The sequence below is a fragment of the Balaenoptera ricei genome, chromosome 1 (genome assembly GCF_028023285.1).
Source record: "Balaenoptera ricei isolate mBalRic1 chromosome 1, mBalRic1.hap2, whole genome shotgun sequence".
NCBI lineage: Eukaryota > Metazoa > Chordata > Mammalia > Artiodactyla > Balaenopteridae > Balaenoptera > Balaenoptera ricei.
In genome coordinates, this window is record NC_082639.1 from 51,675,345 (window position 1) to 51,690,980 (window position 15,636).

Here is a 15,636-nt window from a genome sequence, read left to right on the forward strand (position 1 = left end):
AAAAGAAAAATACACTAGAAGGAATTACTGCAGAATAACTGAGGCAGAAGAATGGATAAGTGAGCTGGAAGATGGAATGGTGGAAATCACTGCCATGGAACAGAAAAAAGATTTTAAAAATGAAAGGAAATGAAGACAGTCTCAGAGACCTCTAGGACAACAGTAAACACAGCAATTGTTGAATTATAGTGGTCTGAGAAGAAGAGAAAGAGAAAGTTCCTGAGAAAATATTTGAAGAGATTATAGTTGAAAACTTCCCTACTTGGGAAAGGAAATAGTCACACAAGTCTAGGAAGCATAGAGAGTCCCATACAGGATAAACCCAAGGAGGAACATGTTGAGACACATATAAATCAAACTAACAAAAATTAAATAGAGAAAATATATTAAAAGGAACAAGAGAAAAGCAACAAATAACTTATGAGGGAATACCCATAAGCAGCTGGTTTTTCAGCAGAAACTCTGCAAGCCAGAAGGGAGTGGCAGGATATAATTAAAATGTTAAAAGGGGAAAACCTACAACCAAGAATACTTTACCAAGCAAGGCTCTCATTCAGATTCGATGGAGAAATCAAAAGCTTTACAGACAAGCAAAAGCTAAGAGAATTCAGCACCACCAAACCAGCTTTACAACAAATGCTAAAGGAACTTCTCTAGGCAAGGGAAATGGGAAATGCAAACCAGAAAACAACAATAGATACACACACACAAAAAAAAGAAAAAGCAACCCAAACCCAACACTAAAGATGGTTATCAAAACAGAAAAGAAGAAAAAGAGGAAGGGAGGGAAAAAACCCTACAAAAACAAACCCAAAACAATTAAGAAAATTGCAATGGGAACATACATATCGAAAATTACCTTAAATGTAAATGGATTAAATGCTCCAACCAAAAGACACAGGCTGGCTGAATGGTTACAAAAATAAGACCCATATGCATGCTGTCTACAAGAGACCCACTTCAGACACAGGGAACAAACAGACTAAAAGTGAGGGGATGGAAAAAGATATTCCATGTAAATGGAAATCAAAAGAAAGCTGGAGTAGCAATCCTCATATCACACAAAATAGACTTTAAAATAAGGACTGTTACAGGAGACAAGGAAGGACTGTACATAATGATCAAGGGATCAATCCAGGAACAAGATATAACAATTGTAAATATATATGCACCCAACATAGGAGCACCTCAATATACAAGGCAAATGCTAACAGCCATAAAAGGGGAAATCAGCAGTAACACAATAATAGTGGGGGTTTTTAACACCCCACTTACACCAATGGACAGATCATACAGACAGAAAATTAATAAGAAACACAAGCCTTAAATGACACATTAGACAAGATAAACTTAATTGATATTTATAGGACATTCCATCCAAAAGCAGCAGAATACACTTTCTTCTCAAGTGCACATAGAACTTTCTCCAGGACAGATCACATTTTGGGTCACAAACCAAGCCTCGGTAAATTTAAGAAAATTGAAATCAAATCAAGCATCTTTTCCAACTACAGTGCTATGAGATTAGAAATCAATCATAGGGGAAAAAATGTTAAAAACACAAACACATGGAGGCTAAACAATACGTTACTAAATAACCAGTGGATCGTTAAAGAAATCAAGGAAGAACTCAAAAAATACCTCGAGGCAAATGACAACAAAAACACGACAATCCAAAACCTATGAGTTGCAGCAAAAGCAGTTCTAAGAGTTAAATTTATAGCAATATAACCTAACCTCAAGAAAGAAGAAAAATCTCAACTAGACAACCTAACCTTACAACTAAAGCAACTAGAGAAAGAAGAAGAAACACAACCCAAAGTGAGTAGAAGGAAAGCAATCATATAAAGATCAGAGCAGAAATATATGAAATACAGACAAAGAAAACAAGAGCAAAGATCAATGAAAGTAAAAGCTGGTTCTTTGAGAAGATAAACAAAATTGATAAACCTTTAGCCAGACTCATCAAGAAAAAAAGGGAGAGGGCTCAAATCAATAAAATTAGAAATGAAAAAGGAGAAGTTACAATGGACACCACAGAAATATAAACAATAAGAGATTACTACAAGCAACTATACACCAATGAAATGGACAACCTGGAAGAAATGGACAAATGCTTAGGAAGGTACAACCTTCCAAGACTGAACCAGGAAGAAATTGAAAATATGAACAGACCAATCACAAGTACTGAAATTGAAACTGTGATTAAAAATCTTCCAACAAACAGAAGTCCAGGACCGGATGGCTTCACAGGTGAATTCTATCAAACATTTAGAGAAGAGTTAACACCTACCCTTCTGAAACTTTTCCAAAAATTGCAGAGAAAGGAACACTCCCAATCTCATTCTATGAGGCCACCATCACCCTAATACCAAAATCAGACAAAGATATCACAAAAAAAGAAAATTACAGGCCAGTATCACTGATGAACACAGATGCAAAAGTCCTCAACAAAATACTAGCAAACAGAATCCAACAACACATTAAAAAGATCATACACCATGATCAAGTGAGATTTATACTGGGAATGCAAGGAGTTTTCAATATCTGCAAATCAGTGTGATACACCACATTAAAAAATTGAAGAATAAAAACCATATGATCATCTCAATAGATGCAGAAAAAGCTTTCGAAAAAATTCAACACCGTTTATGATAAACACTCTCCAGAATGTGGGCATAGAGGGGACATACCTCAACATACTAAAGACCATATAATGACAAACCCACAGCAAACATCATTCTCAATGGTGAAAAACTGAAAGCACTTCCTCTAATATCAGGAACAAGACAAGGATGTCCACTTTCACCACTTTTATTCAACATAGTTTTGGAAATCCTAGCCACAGCTATCAGAGGAGAAAACGAAATAAAAGGAATCCAAATTGGAAAAGAAGAAGGAAAACTGTCATTGTTTGCAAATGACATGATAGCATATATAGAAAATCCTAAATATGTTACCAGAAAACTAGAGCTCATCCATGAATTTGGTTCACAAAATTAATACACAGAAATCTTGTGCATTCCTACACACTAGCAATGAAAGAAGACAAAGAGAGATTAAAGAAACAATCCCATTCACCACTGCATCAAAAAGAATAAAATACCTAGGAATAAACCTACCTAAGGAGACAAAAGACCTGTTGCTGTAAACCATAAGACACTGATGAAAGAAATAAAAGATGACACAAACAGATGCAGACATATACCATGTTCTTGAATTGGAAGAATCAATATTGTAAAAATGACTATACAACCTAAAGCAGTCTACAGATTCAATGCAATCCCTATCAAATTACCAATAGCATTTTTCACAGAACTAGAACCAAAAAAATTACAATTTGTATGGAAACTCAAAAGACCCCAAATAGCCAAAGCAATCTTGAGAAAGAAAAACGGAGCTGGAGGAATCAGGCTCCCTAACTTCAGACTATACTACAAAGCTACAGTCAACAAAACAGTATGGTACTGGCACAAAAATAGAAATATAGATCAATGGAACAGGATAGAAAGTCCAGAGATAAACCCACACACCTATGTTCAATAATCTATGACAAAGGAGGCAAGAATATACAATGGAGAAAACACAGTCTCTGTAAAAGTTGGTGATGGGAAAACTGGACAACTACAAGTAAAAGAATGAAATTAGAACACTCCCTAGCACCATACAGAAAAATAAACTCAAAATGGATTAAAGACCTAAATGTAAGGCCAGATACTATAAAACTTTTAGAGGAAAACATAGGGAGAACATTCTCTGACATAAATAGCAGCAAGATCTTTTTCAATCCACCTCCTAGAATAATGAAAATAAAAATGATAATAAACAAATGGTACCTAATTAAACTTAAAAGCTTTTGTACAGCAAAGGAAACCATAAACAAAAAGACAACCCTCAGAATGGTAGAAAATATTTGCCAGCGAAGCAACCAACAAGGGATTAATTTCTAAAATGTACAAACAACTCATGCAGCTCAATATCAAAAACCAAAACACAATCAGAAAATGGGCAAAAGATCTAAATAGACATTTCCCCAAAGAATAGGTACAGATGGCTAAAACCACATGAAAATGTGCTTAGCATCACTAATTATTAGAGAAATGCAAGTCAAAATTACAATCAGGTATCACCTCACACTGGTCAGAATGGCCATCATCAAAAAATCTGTAAACAATAAATGCTGGAGAGGGTGTGGAGAAAAGGGAACCCTCCTACACTGTTTGTGAGAATGTAAGTTGGTACAGCCACTATGGAGGCAAACCATAATTTGAAAAGATACATGTACCCACCATGTTCACTGAAGCACGATTTACAATAGCCAGGACATGGAAGCAACCTAAATGTCCATTGACAGTGAAATGGATAAAGAAGTTGTGGTACATATATACAATGGAATATAACACAGCCATAAAAAAAAACAAAATAATGCCATTTTCAGCAACATGGATGGACCTAGAAATTGTCAGACTGAGTGAAGTAAGTAAGTCAGACGGAGAAAGACAAATATCATATGATATCACTTATATGTGGAATCTAACAAAAAGGGTACAAATGAACTCTACAAAACAGAAATAGAGTTACAGATGTAGAAAACAAACTTATGGTTACCAGCATGTAAGTGCAGGGAGGGACAAATTGGGAGATTAGGATAAACATATACACACTACTATATATAAAATAAATAACTAATAAGGACCTACTGTATAGCACAGGGAACTCTACTCAATACTCTAATGGCCTATATGGGAAACGAATCTTAAAAAGAGTTGATTATATGTATGTGTATAACTGATTCACTTTGCTGTGTACCTGAAACTAATGCAACACTGTAAATCAACTATACTCCAATAAAAATTTAAAGAAATAAGGTAATTAGTAGCTAGTCTGCCTACATTCTTGGGCATTCTCCTCTAATCCCATAATTTTCACTATTTCCTATGCCCTGATGGTTTCTGAAATGATATCCATCCTGAACTCTAGAATCCTATAGATAATGGCTCTTTAAATTGGATCTTCCACAGACAGATCAAACTTCAATATGCCTAAATGCAAATTACCCCCTCATCTCCCACTCTGAACCACTTCACCTGCCAAAGGAGCCCACTGTGTTTTCCCCTGAGGTTTTGTGCTTCTTTGCATGACATTCTTGTCCATGCTTCTGCTTCAGTTGGGCTTCTCAAATGTTAATATGCAAAAGCATCACTTGGGTATCTAGTTAAAATGCAAATTCTGGTTCAGTAGGTCTGAAGTGAGGCCTAAGAATCTGCATCAGTTTCCCGATGATGCCAATACGTCTGGTCCATGAAGCATAAGTTCTAAGTCACAGAACTTGTATTTGTATGACACTGTATTATTTCCCTTTTCCTGCAAAAACAATTATTCACCAAATCTTCTCAATTATTCTAAATACTTGTCAATAAATACTCAAATCTATTCCCTCCTCTTCTTTTCTCTCCTTTTTCTAGTCTGGATAATTGCAGTGAGTTTCTCACTTACCTATTTGGTCTTATCTAACACTAATGTATCTTACAGTGTGTTGTGAAAGTATCTTTTTAACATGAAAATACAATCGTGTTACTTCTCCTCGCTTAACACTTTCCAGTGCCTCCTACAGGATGAAGGATAAACTCATTGGAATACACTGCCCTACTTATATGTCCCACAATGCCTACAACTCTCCCCTTTTAACATTACCTTTCCCCCACCCCTCTCATGCACATAGTCTATGCTCCAGAACACAGAGTGATCTTCTTAATATCTTGGCTTCTGTACATGCTGTTTTCCTGACTCCAATGCAACTTATCCTTTAAATATCAATTAAAATATTACCTACCTCCTGATGCCTTCTCTAACCCCCAAGGTGAATGTAGGAACCCCTTCTTCTAAGTGTTCACTACACTTTCTATGTACCATCATCAAATCAATCTTTCTTTGTATTATAATTATTTGTTTTCATGTTTCTGTTTCCATTAAACTATATAACCTTTGAGACCAAAGACCATTACATCCTAGTGCCTATCCCCAGCTTAGAAAATGGCTATGATTGTACACGTTGAGAAAAATAAATAAGTGGATAAATTATCTCAATCAGTATTTGACATTATTTGTAAAATTGGATTTTAGCCCAAAACAAGAAAGAATTTTATTGCAACTAAACCTCTTGTGTACGTACTTTATGCAGTAGTGAACTCCGACCACCTGAGAGAAAAATAGGCAGTGGTAATATAAAAGGAGCTTCCATTTTAAGTGTGTATATTAACCATGTAATATTTCAAGTCTCTTACAATTATGAGACTCTATGATATAAGATGACTTTGAAAAGGATATTAATTTTTGAAAGATTTCCAGACCATATAATAAATACTCCTAAACTATATAGGAATTCCTAATTTGCAGAACATAGAAGAAAGTAGTCTGTCGTCTACATTTTCAATTATGTGTCACTTAAGTTTCCCTGAAATGAATCATGATCATCAGTATTTCCTCAACACATCTTCCACTACAACCAAAAGTTTTCCAGCTCAACAGAAAGACCCAGATTACTATAGCTTCAAGAGGCAGGGTAGTATTATAGACAACCTGATTTTGACTTTTTTTCAATGTTATTTCTAACCTCTGTAAAATCTTTGCACTTCAAGTCAGGAAAGGAATTGTTGCCAGAAGAAAATTAGAATTTATTCATAGTCTCAAAGAACAGAAGACACACTTTTCTTTTGGAGACATTGCATTAAAACTGTAATGGTCACTTTTTGGCCCATCTTACAGGAAAAACTGCTAATATTCTTCCAATTTGATATTTGAATAATATTCTCTCACCAGTCATAAGGTTCAAGAATATCATGACTAACTGAGCTCTACAAATTCATTTATTCAATTAATCAAAAATTATTAAGTATTTAGAAGTGCTACATATCATTTAATGTTACGTGCATATACAAACAAGACAATTGCTACCCCAAAGAAAGATCAAAGTCAATTTTTTAAATGGCAATACAGGAACAACAAAAGTTTCCTGATATTAGTTAATTAAGTGACTAAATCAATGAAAAGCTATTTCACCAAATTAACTTTTTTTTTTTTTTTTTTTACTTTTGCACTTACTTTTCTTCTGCCATATTTAGGTGACTGGAGATTGGATGTGCTTTCCCTTTAGTGTGTGTGATATTTTAACCTCTATCATGGTGGACATATGCCCTATCCACTTTTTTTGTCTTTGCCTTATGCTGTGCCCCACCTCTGGGCCAGCCATAGAGGTTGTCTGACACATACAGAGTCTAGGTGAGTTCACCACAGCCAGATTTTCTCCAGGGCCAGTGCTAGAACAGGAACATGGGCAGAACAGTTATGACAAAGGTAAATCAAACATACTGAGAACAAGTCTTTAAGGAGTTGGTGAGATAATCTCTGGTGCACTGACTCTTGGAAATGGAATCTCGGGAAGTCAACATTAGACTCACTATCAAAGATCTCATAATCTAGTCAGAGGACAAAGGAGTAAACTGATGATCACAGTAGAAGCCAAGTCCTCCAAGTGTGACTCCTGGACTGACAACATCAGCATCACTTGGACGCTGTTTAGAATGCAGATTCTCAAGGCCCACCTTGATCTAATGAATCAGAATCTCAGACTGGGACCCAACAATCTGGGTTTAATGAGCCCTCCAGGTGATTCTGCTGAAGGCACGAGTTTGAGAACAGTGGTGAGTGTGAGAAGTGTTCTGGTAGAGGGACATTTCCCAGAATGGTATGAAGCACAGAAAGGGCTAATTAGACCAGCTGGGAGAACGTAAGACAGGCTTCCCCAATGAGTTAGCACCTGACCCTTTTTAATCACTTAATTCAGCTGCTTCTATTTTCTTAAATTCTGCTAGGGCTGATAACAATAATAATACCTAATTTGAATTTCTTCATATCTCCCTTCTCTCAACGACTTTCCAGTGACTGTTGAAAATAATGAGAAACACAGGAAATGGGGATTTTGAGAGAAAATGGAGATGATATAGATAGTAAAGAAATAACCAATTTTTCTTTAATGCTGTACAGTGGGTTTTAGGACTAATTAACCTAGAATTAAGGTTATCAAATTTAGCAAAACTATAATATGTCCAGTTAAATTTGAAGGTCAGAAAAAATGATAAATTTTTTAGCATAAGGATGCCCCATGAAATATATGGAATTTACTTGTACTAAAAAAAATATTCATTTATTACTTGAAATTCAGTGCAACTGTGTGTCCTGTATTTTATCTGGTAACCCTATCCTGAGTTCAAGTCACAGACTACCATGCATTCACTTCTTACCTTAAATTGGGATTAACAACAATACCAGCAGATATTTGTTGGGCAGTTACTATTCACTAGACATGATTCAAAGCATGTGGAAGCATTCCTACTAAATCCTCACTATATCATTATTATTCTCCTTATACACATAGGAAACTGAGGCTTAGCAATTGGGTCAAAGCTAGTAGAAGGTAGAGTCACAATTTTAATCCATACTTAGCCTGATTCCAGAAGTTTTAATGACTACCTTCTATTGTTTATCCTATAGTGAAATTTTCTTAGTCCTTGTGAAACTTAGTTTCATTTCTTTGGGTTATTGTGAAGACTAATTGAGATTATATATGGTACCTAACCCACTTTGTGGCCACACATAGAAACACTTATTAATAGTAATATATTCAAAATCAAGAAAACTGACCCCCAAATATACTTGGCTTCAGAACAATACTTCTACTCTACTGTAACCACAAGTTAACAAGTGAGTCTTGAGAAAGAGGGACTCTGGTTTGTCTGGAACAGTATGGACTTATGTTTTGGCCTGAGGTCATTTAGAACAGAGTCAAAGTTAAATAATGTATATCCTGGCCAGGAGTTACTGATCTCTGTGCATGCTGACAGGAGGGGTATCCCTCCACAGAATGCCACAGTCAGTGGAGGAAAAATGGCACCACAGAGTTTCACCTTGAGCCCTAGATTACTAGGAGACCACAAGGGCCACAGCTTTCTAAATGGATAAGGTGAGAACTACAGTGACCATATGGATAAGGAGTGGAATGAACAAAAAGCCTAGAGCAAGAATGAGAGGAGACAGTAGGTGTGATTGTCAAAAGCATTAATCTTGGTGTGCCCTACTTCACTGGTTTTGCTGAGGATTAGACGTATGGTACTGGCACAAAAACAGAAATATACATCAATGGAACAGGATAGAAAGCCCAGAGATAAACCCACGCACATATGGTTACCTTATTTTTGATAAAGGAGGAAAGGATATACAATGGAGAAAAGACAGCCTCTTCAATAAGTGGCGCTGGGAAAACTGGACAGCTACATGTAAAAGAATGAAATTAGAACACTCCTTAACACCATACACAAAAATAAACTCAAAATGGATTAAAGACTTAAACGTAAGGCTAGACACTATAAAACTCTTAGAGGGAAACATAGGCAGAACACTCTATGACATAAATCACAGCAAGATCCTTTTGACCCACATTCTAGAGAAAGGGAAATAAAAACAAAAGCAAACAAATGCGACCTAATGAAAATTAAAAGCTTTTGCACAGCAAAGGAACTCATGCACAGGATGAAAAGACAACACTCAGAATGGGAGAAAATATTTGCAAATGAAGCAACTGACAAAGGATTAATGTCCAAAATATACAAGCAGCTCATGCAGCTCAATAACAAAAAAACAAACAACCCAATCCAAAAATGGGCAGAAAACTTAAACAGACATTTCTCCAAAGAAGATATACAGATTGCCAACAAACACATGAAAGGATGCTCAACATCACTAATCATTAGAGAAATGCAAATCAAAACTACAATGAGGTATCAGCTCACACTGGTCAGAATGGCCATCATCAAAAAATCTACAAACAATAAATGCTAGAGAGGATGTGGAGAAAAGGGAACCCTCTTGCACTGTTGGTGGGAATGTAAATTGATACAGCCACTGTGGAGAACAGTATGGAGGTTCCTTAAAAAACTAAAAATAGAACTACCATATGACCTAGTAATCCCACTACTGGACATATACCCTGAGAAAACCATAATTCAAAAAGTCATGTACCACGATGTTCATTGCAGCACTATTTACAATAGCCAGGACATGGAAGCAACCTAAGTGTCCATCGACAGATGAATGGATAAAGAAGATGTGGCACATATATACAATGGAATATTACTCAGCCATAAAAAGAAACAAAATTGAGTTATTTGTAGTGAGGTGGATGGACCTAGAGTCTGTCATACAGAGTGAAGTAAGTCAGAAAGAGAAAAATAAATACCGTATGCTAACACATATATATGGAATCTAAAAAAAAAAAAATGGTTCTGATGAACCTAGGAGCAGGACAGGAATTAAGACACAGGCATAGAGCATGGACTTGAGGACACTGGGAGGGGGAAGGGTAAGCTGGGATGAAGTGAGAGAGTAGCATGGACATATATACACTACCAAATGTAAAATAGATAGCTAGTGAGAAGCAGCCGCATAGCACAGGGAGATCAGCTAGGTGCTTTGAGACCACCTAGAGGGGTGAGATAGGGAGGGTGGGAGGGAGACGCAAGAGGGAGGGAATATGGGGATATATGTATACATATAGCTGATTCACTTTGTTATACAGCAGAAACTAACACACCATTGTAAAGCAATTATACTCCAATAAAGATGATAAAAAAAAAAAAAGTGACATATGTGCTAGGGAAGTGATACATGCTCAATAGAGGATATGCATTTTAATTATTATCAATATTATTATTATGAAATAAACAGGTAATCCTTTCTGCAAAAGGATTCTTTTTTTTTTTTAATTTTTATTTTATTTATTTATTTATTTATTATTTATGGCTGTGTTGGGTCTTCGTTTCTGTGCGAGGGCTTTCTCTAGTTGCGGCAAGTGGGGGCCACCCTTCATCGCGGTGCGCGGACCTCTCATTATCGCGGCCTCTCTTGTTGTGGAGCACAGGCTCCAGACGCGCATGCTCAGTAATTGTGGCTCACGGGCCTAGTTGCTCCACGGCATGTGGGATCTTCCCAGACCAGGGCTCGAACCCGTGTCCTCTGCATTAGCAGGCAGATTCTCAACCACTGCGCCACCAGGGAAGCCCATCTGTTCTATCTTTGAAACTCCACATGAATTTAGAATTATTTTAAAATAAAAAGTGAAAGAAAAAATAGACTTGGAAAAAGAAGATATAAAAGTAGGAAACAGGCCTAATGGTGACAAACTGGAAAAACTAACTCTCTACATGTATATTTATTAAGCTATAACATGGAGATAGCATCTAGTATTGAGTAACAGTTAAATGAGATTAAATGTAATGGCTTGTTTATGCAGAGGCAATATGGCGAAATTAATACCATGTCCTCTAAAGTCAGACTGTCTCACTCAAATCCCAGGTCATGCAATGTCTGTTTGTGTCCTTGGCCCAGGAATTTAATCTTGCCTCAGTATCTGAATCTGGAAATTGGGATAATGATAATAACATCACTTATAAGACAGCGTGTTTAAATGAGTTAATATATGTAAGGTACTTAGAACAATGCCTGGTACTTAGCAATTATGCATGGCTGTCAGCCATATTATGAAGAAATCACTTCACACCTATTTCAGTAAATGTTAGTTTTCTTTCTTTTTCTGATTATTAGTTAAAGCCTATAGGCAGTCCATCTAAAGCAGCATAGAACAAAAAGAATTGTGGTATATTTACATAATTGAATACTATAAAATAGTGAGTGAACAAGCTTCTACTACATGCAAAAATATGGTTGAATCACACAAACATAATACTGAGTGAAAGAAACCATCCACCAAAAGGTGCTTATTGTAAGATTGCAGTTTATGTAAAATAATAAATAATAAATAGAAATAATAGCAAATAATAGTAGAAAATAAAAAGAATAATTTTAGGATAAACTTGAAGCTTAATTTTGATAAAACATTTCAGAATCCCTCAAAGCACACCATTTCAATAAGTAAAATGTACATATATTTTTGTACTACATGTCAAGTCCCAAATTCTCAGTTGTCAGTAAGATAGTAAGTTGCAAATTATAAATTTATCTGATAATTTAACCATATGTATTTTAAACAAAAATAAGTAAGCTTTCAACAAGTGAAATGAGGTTTTAAACAAAAATACTTAATTCAACAAGGTGTATTTTTTTTCAGTTGAAGTATAATTGACATACGATATTATATTTGTTTCAGTGTAAGACATAATGATTCAACAAATGTATACATTGTGAAGTGATCATCATAATAAGTCTAGTTACCATTTGTCACCATACATAGTTACTATTAGTTTTCTTGTGATGAGAACTTTCAATATTTACTTTCTTAGCAACTTTCAAATTTGTAATACAATGTTATTGATTATAGACACCATGTTCTACATAACATCCCCCGACTTATTTTTTAACTGGAACTTTTTACCCTTTGATCTTCTTCACCCATTTTGCCCACTCCGCAACACCCATCCCCTCAGGCAACCATTAATTTGTTCTCTGTATCTATGAGTTTTGTTTTGTTTGTTCATCTGTTTTGTTTTTTAGATTCCACATGCAAGTGCAATCATACAGTATTTGTCTTTCTCTGTGTGACTTATTTCACTTGGCATTATACCCTCAAGGTCCATTCTGTTGTCCCAAATGGCAAGACTTCATTCTTTTTATGGCTGAGTAGCATTCCATTGTATATGCATATACCACAACTTCTTTATTAATTCATCTATTGATGGACACTTAGGTTGTTTCCATATCTTGGCTATTGTAAATATGCTGCAATGAACATGGGGGTGCATACATCTTTTTGGATTAGCATTTTCATTTTCTCCAGATAAATACCAAGAAGTGAAATTGCTGGATCATAAGGTAATTCTATTTTTAATTTTTTGAGGAACCTCCATACTATTTACATTCCCATCAACAGTTCACAAGGGTTCCTTTTTCTGCACATCTTCACCAACACTTGTAATTTCTTGGTCTTTTGATAATGGCCATTCTTACAAGTGTGAGGTGATATCTAATTTTGCTTTTGATTTGCATTTCCCTGAGGATTAGCAATGTTGAATATCTTTTCATAAGCCTGTTGTCCGTCTGAATGTCTTCTTCATTTTTTAATTGGGGTATTTGTTTTTTTACTATTGAATTGTATGGGTTTTTTATATATTTTAGATATTAACCCCTTATTAGATATATGATTTGTAAACATTTTCTGCCATTGAGTAGGTTGCCTTTTCATTTTGTTGATGATTCCCTTTGCTGTGCAGAAGCTTTTTAGTTAGATGTAGTCCCACTTGCTTGCCTTTGTTTTTAGAGTCAGATCAAAAATATCATTGCCAAGACTGATGTCAAGAAGCTTATCACCTATCTATTTTTCTAGGAGTTTATGGTTTCAGGTCTTACATTCAAGTCTTTAATCCACTTTGAGTTAATTTTTGTATATGGTGTAAGATAGTGATCTAGCTTCATTCTTTTGCATGTGGCTGCCCAGTTTTCCCAACACCCTTTATTGAAGAGACTGTCCTTTTTCCATTGTATATTCTTGGATCCTTTGTCATAAATTAGTTGATCACATATGTGTGGGTTTATTTCTGGCCTCTGTATTCTATTCCAGTAATCTATGTGTCTCTTTTTATGCCAATACCATACTGTTTTGATTACTGTAACTTTGTAATATAGTTTGAAATCAGGGCCCATTATGTCTCCAGGTTTGTTTTTCTTTCTTAAGGTAACAATTTGAGATCTTTTAAGGTTTCATACAAATTTTAGAATTGTTTTAGCTCTGTAAAAATTGCCATTGGAATTTTGATATGTATTGCCTTGAATCTATATATTACTTTGGGCAATATGTTCATTCTAATCCATGAGCGTGGAATATCTTCCCATTTATTTATGTCTTCTTCATTTCTTTCACAAATATCTTATAATTTTCAGTGTACAGGCCTGTCATCTGCTTTTTTCCTAGATATTTTGGGGTTTTGATGCAATTTTAAATGCAATAGTTTAAATTTTTTCTGATAGTTCATTAGTGCATAAAAATAGCATTTTGTATATTGTTTGTGTACCCTGTAATTTTAATGAATTTATTAATTCTAGTAATTTTTGGTGGAGTTTTCAGGGTTTTCTATATATAAAATTATGTCATCTGAAAATAGTGATAGTTTTACTTCCTCTTTTCCAATATGTATGCATTCTATTTTTTTCTTCCTGCCTAATTCCTTTGGCTAGAACTTCTGATACTATGTTGAATAAAATTGGTGAGAGTAGGCATCCTTGACTTGTTCCTGTACTTAGGGGAAAAGCTTTCAGCTTTTCACATTAAGGATGATGTTAGCTGTGGGCTTATCATATACAGCCTCTATTATGTTGAGGTACATTCACTCTGTACCCTCTTTGTTGAGAATTTTTATCATAAATGGATGTTGAATTTTGTCAAATGATTTTTCCGCATCTATTGAGATGATCAAATGACTTGTGTCCTTCATTTTGTTAATGTTGTAATCATGTTCACTGATTTGCAGGTGTTGAACTATCCTGGCACTCTGGAATAAATCCCATTTGATCACGGTGTATGATCCTTTTAATGTATTGTTGAATTTGGTTTGCAAATATTTTGCATGTGATTTCATCAGGCATATTGGCCTGTAATGTTCTTCATTTGCAGTGTCCTTATCCAGTTTTTGGTATCAGGGTGATGCTGGCCTCATAAAATGAGTTTGAGAGTGTTCCCACCTCTTCAGTTTTTTGGAATAGTTTGAGAAGGATCGGTATTAAGTCTTCCTTGAATGTTTGGTACAATTCACCTGTAAAGCTGTCTAGTCCTGGACTTTTGTTTGTTGGGATTTTTTAAATTATTATTATTGATTTAATCTCCTTGCTAGTAATCAGTCTATTCAGATTTCTATTTCTTCCTGATTCAGTCTTGGAAGATTGTTTTGTTTCTAGGAATTTATCCATTTTTTTCTAGGTTGTCTAATTTGTTGGCATATAGTTGTTCATAGTTTCTTTGATCCTTTGTATTTCTTTGACATCAGTTGTAACTTCTTTCATTTCTGATTTTATTTGAGCCCTCTCTCAGTGAGCCTGGATAGTCTGTCAATGTTGTTTACCAACTCTTAGTTTCATTGATCTTTTCTATTGTCTCTATAGTCTCTATTTCCTTTGTTTCTGCTCTGATTTTTATTATTTCTTTCCTTCTACTAACTTTGGGATTCTTTTGTTATGTTTCTTGTTTTCTAGTTCCTTTAGGTGTAAAGTTATATTTTTTGAGATTTTTCATGTTTCTTGAGGTACGTAGGCCTGAATACCTATAAAAATTCCTCTTAGAACTGCTTTTGCTGTATTTGATAGATTTGGGGATGTTGCATTTCCATTTTCATTTGTCTCAAGGTATTTTTTTAATTTTTCTTTTTATTTCTTCATTGACCCATTGGTTGTTCAATAGCATGTTGTTTAATCTCCACATATTTGCGATTTTTCAAGTTTTCTTCTTGTAGTTGATTTCTAATTTCAGACCACTGTGATTAGAAAACATGCTTGATATGATTTCAAACTTTTTAAATTTACAGAGACTTGTTTTGTTTCCTAGCATCCAAGAGAATGTTCAATGTACACTTGAGATGAATG